A 5,005-nucleotide genomic window follows, 5' to 3' on the forward strand; every position below is an offset into this window, starting at 1 on the left:
AAAACTGCTGTATTTCATTTGTTCGTTGAACTATGGCTAATGTAGAGACTTTGCTTGAGGCTGGTTTCTCTCCTGTGGTGCTCTTGATCTCTCTCTTCTGTCTTTTCTCCTATTTTTGGGGGGCTCCAGGGGAAGCCCTTTAGAGGGTAGTCAATACGCTTGTGTGCAGGAGCAAGCTCCACTTTCTTCCTGCCTTTTGTTCTTGTCTGCCAGCACAGTTGCATTCAGCTGGAGGATCATACTGAATGCTTCCAGCTCCTCTGACATCTCTTAGCTTTTCAGAAGTCTGAATTTCCCCCTCCCTGGCACGGATTTAAATGCCTTTCATTAGGCCTTGGTCTTCATGGCACACAAAAAATCAGTGGTACGTTCAGATTTTGTGATGAAGAGTGATCCTACTGGGAGAACATCAGTGAACTTCTGAGCTAAAACTGGTAAGCTTTAAGGGTTTTGTTCACTGGTTTTGGCAGGACTCTGGAACAGTTCCCTGCAGGTCTAATTATTTTTACCAGACAAAATCCCACTGCAATGAACAGGAAAGTTTGGACTGTACCAATGATTTCAATGGACTTTGTGTTGTAGGACTATCATGTCAGAATAATTCATAACATTCCATGGGAAGGGACTGCACTGAGAGGAACGTGCTTGCTGGCATGTCTTGTATAAGCAGGGCTATGCTCTAGAAATAGTTTAATATCACATTTTGACTGTGTATATTGTTTTAATTTGTGATGTCCTGGCACTGCAAGCAGCCACATTTGCTCATGCTTGAACAAGGGAAATTAAATATGGAAGAGCATTAAAGTATGATTCGGCATTTGTCATAAACCCACAAAATTAAGGCAATCCAGACAAAAGCCTGCTTCTTTGCCTTTTGTTTGCATCAACATGTGCCTCAGCTTGAGCTCTCCGATACGTACCACTTGGAAGGCACAGTTCTGTGAGCCTGCGATGACTGAAAATAGTTTAAGGGTGATTTAAGGATGGACTGTGGTGGCAGCGTTATGCTTCAAACTTGCCTTTATTTCTCTTTCAAAACCCTCACTAAAATCAGAGCCGTGGGAAGGATTGCCTTTTTCTCACAGACCCCTCACTTGCAGAAAGTTCATGTGCTTTCGGGGGTCAGGGTAATATAGTAGAACCTGGGAAGGGCCTTATTCCTGGCTTTGCTAGTGGTTTTCTGGGTTGGCCTCGGGCAAGTCACCTCCGTTTCTCTCTTGCACTCTCCCTTTCTTTGTTAAAGTGCTTTGAGAGCTGTTTGATGTATGTAGGAGTTGGATGTCACCAATATATTGGCTGTCAGCGGACAGCCCATGCAACAGTTGGTATGTTCATGTCACAAGTGCTACTGCCTTTGTATATATTCCCAGAGCTGGTCTTTGGAGATGCCTTTTTCCCCTCCTGCCAAAATGTAGTACAGAAAAGCTTAGGGGTTTGTTTTGTTTTTGGAAGAGGAGGAGATATTTTTCCAAGAACAGGAGCAGAAAAGAAGTTCAATTTCTTTGCTGTCAGCTTTTTACTGAACTGCCCTAAATCTCTGTGTTCACAAAGGGCTTCTTCAAGAAGTTGTTTGTTTAGCTCAGAATATGTTTTCCACCTTAAAAACTTCTAGGAAGAAAACTCTGATCTGCTCCCTAACATAATCTTGTTGGAGGATGTATAGGATAAAGATAAACATCAGAAGACTTGGGGGCAGAAGGACTTCATGTTTCTGATCCTTGCAGTTGGAGGTGGTACGCTCCCTCCACACCAGTCCTGAGGAGTGTTGCAGCAGCAGCTTCTCCTGTTGCACGTACACCTGGGGTGTGTGTAAAGGATGGTGTTCAATCTGCAGAGCTGTTTGGGCTCTGAAGGGGGGAGTAGTTAGGAGCTGAGACTTGAGAGTGATGAGGGATTGAGTTGAGACGCTGTGAGTCAAAGCCTGTCACTGCATCTTTCCCTGCCTTAAGCTCCCTATTTAGAAAACTGGGCAGAAAAACGCACCTTTTCTTGCAGCCTGGATCTGTCCTGTCTATTTTGATTGCAGGCTCTTTGTGACTGCCATTATTCTTGTACAGTAGCTGGCACAGTGGGGCCTCAACCCTTGCAGGGGGGCCCTAGGCACTGTGGCAGCACAAACATTTAATAATGATAGTATAGAGACTGTTTGTGAAAGTCAGTATCTCTGGTACATGTCTTAGGATCGAAGTTGATGCACTCTATAAAGGTGCAGCTGTCTGTTATCATTTAGATACGAAGCTCCTGGTCCAGGCACTTGTTATGCCAGTTCTGCTGACCCGTGAACGCTTTGTAAACAGAACAACAAAACACAACCCCAGAAGCTGCATCAGGGGATTACTTCAGAGGAGTGGAGAGATGCTGACTGCTTGCATTTCCATGGGCACCCTCCAGTCCCTGTTATGAAGTGGGGCTTATTTGCTCAATAACTAATTAATTGATTTTCAAATAAAGGCTGGAACACACCAGGGTGCACTTTTTAAAGCGAGAAAATGCTACATTGTAACTTCCGCATTACTAACTTGCTGAATGTACAAAGCTAAGGTGGTTTCACTCGGTGTGCCAGACAGTGACTTCAGTGAGTGGAGGATGTAGGGGAGAAGAGCAAAAAAACTAAAAGAAAACTTCCTTCTGCCTGATCCTCTACAAGCTGCACTTGCAAAAGCAAAAGGAGAATAGTCTGCTCACAGAAAGAGCATCTAACAGGTCTGCTGACAACCAGGATCGTGAGAAAATAGCAACAGGTTGTTTTAATCAATACGGGAGGAGGGGTAATTGATTTTAGGGATAGCAAGGAGTTACTCAGCAAATAATTAGCTGCCTTATCAAAGTTATCTGGTAAAACCATGGATTATGCTGGACTCAGAGCCCTGGCTCTTTGAGGAGAGTTCAGACCTGGATTTTCCTCTCCCTGAGTGCTCTTTGCTGCTGAAATGCTGCCGCAGTCAGTGGCCTTTGTTCTTTTTCACAGGCAAAGGGATTCTCTTCTCCTCCACGAGAGCACAGAGGCGCTGGGAAAAGCCCTTGTGTCAGTAGGTGACAGGAGGCAGAGCCAGATCTGCTCAGGAAATCTCTGTGCTAAGTTTCCTTCTCCCCACTATAAGCGGGGGGAGGAATTACAAGGTGAGCGTAGGAAGATTACCAAGCAGTTTTACATTTGCCATCCTGCTCATGCGGCAGGTCTGTCTTCTGAAGCCTCCAGTCCTTCAAGAGTGTTTGTTGTTGGAGGGTGGCACCCCATCTCGGTTTGTGGTGCCGTCCTTGCTGAGATACTCGGTGAAACAAAGCACATGGAAATGCTGTTGCAACAGTTCTGAGGAGTTTTACAGCACAGTCCGTGGTCCTTGTCCCTGTGCCTGACTTGAGCCTTTTCTGTAAACACTTGATTGTGCTGCTCAGAGTGCAAAATGATTTGTGGGATATACTTTCTTTTGAATTTCTGGCCACTTCCATCTCTGACTCACTATTGTGCCCTAAGAGGGGATTGAATTTAGAAATAATGCCTCATGACGTAAGGTAATGAACCATTCCACTCATGCTCTGAATGAGATTTTGTACTATGCTGGGATTATTATCTGTTTGTGCTACAGTACTGTGCAGACACCTCAGAAAAGACCCTTTCAGACTTTGGTGAAACCATATAATAAGAGTCCGTTCCCTGTTTGGGGCCAGCTCAACATTTTCTAACATCTTTTTCAGTGAAAGGGACTTTTGCCAAACTGAATATGTACTTGGAGAATATCTATTGAAGAAACAGAGATGTTCTGCATTTGCAAGGAAGAAAGTATAACTTATCTTGTTTTATAGCTCATGACCTCAGATATTTTCTAGGACTAAATAAACCATTGAGTACCTTTTAGTAAGTTGGTGGCAGAGCTAGGATCTCCATTTTGTTCTTCAGAGCTCTAATTCCAGAACTTTAAGCACAGAGTCATCTTGCTCTGCCTTTATGCCTTTAAATTTGGCTGGGCCCTGTTATTTCCATCAACCCTATGATAGCCTGTTGGGCAAGAGGATGGATGAACAGCCATAAGAACTTTAATTATATCTCCGTCTTTTTCACTGCTGGTGAAGATCACTCAAACTCTATACTTTGGTTTCTTTACTTATAAGATAAAGGTAACTTTGCCACATCAGTCTTATATTGTTCTAAACATGCTATGTGCTGTTGCTTTGCTTGATGAACACTCGCGGCCAAGACCTGTACTTGTTACTTGGCATCATTAAAATCAATGGATTGTTTGCATGTTAGTGCCTTAGATTTGCAGCCATCTGTGAATGCCTACAGGAGCTGTGGTAAGGTCCTGCTGTAGCACAGTTCTTGTATGCTTCCCGAGTTGCCTTCAGAGAAATTTCTCTTGTGCATAGTATTTGGTGCATGCTGAAGTTTCTAAATGAATTGGAAGGCAAGAACAGTGGATGCAATGCCAATTCTTTGTTGTGCGCCTTGCAATGCTCAGTTTGAGGTTTGCACAAGAAACATTGGGCGACTGCATGAAGATGCAGTGAAGATGTGTTTGGAATTCTAATTTTGCTATTTATGCTCAGACAACTCACTGTTCTCAAGGTATTTCAGTATAAAGCATAAAGGTTTCTAATTAAATGTATAAATCAAGAACACATGTACTGAAATATTTCCCACCGCTGGATGCAAAGAATATTTGCAATGTGTCAAAGAGTAAAAGGTGCTGTGGAAGTAACAAGTAGTTGTTACAGATTATAAATTGAAATGCTGCCAGGGTATAGACCAGTCGATTAAAAAAAACCCCAAAACCAAAAAAGCACTTGTTTGTATAGATGATCCTGGTCACAGATACTTATTATATTAACATATAACTTTTGTGCATGTATATGTAAGTGTGTTTCTGGGTAATGTAAGTAAGAGCCCTCTTTATATCAGTTATTATGTACCCCTCTTTTGGAAAAAGTTATCTTCAAATTGATATTGAAAAGTCACAATTATCAGGAATGTAATTGTCAGGAAGGAGAAATCAGACTAACTTGTCTT

The sequence above is a fragment of the Dromaius novaehollandiae genome, chromosome 5 (assembly GCF_036370855.1).
Source record: "Dromaius novaehollandiae isolate bDroNov1 chromosome 5, bDroNov1.hap1, whole genome shotgun sequence".
In the NCBI taxonomy this organism is placed as follows: Eukaryota; Metazoa; Chordata; class Aves; order Casuariiformes; family Dromaiidae; genus Dromaius; species Dromaius novaehollandiae.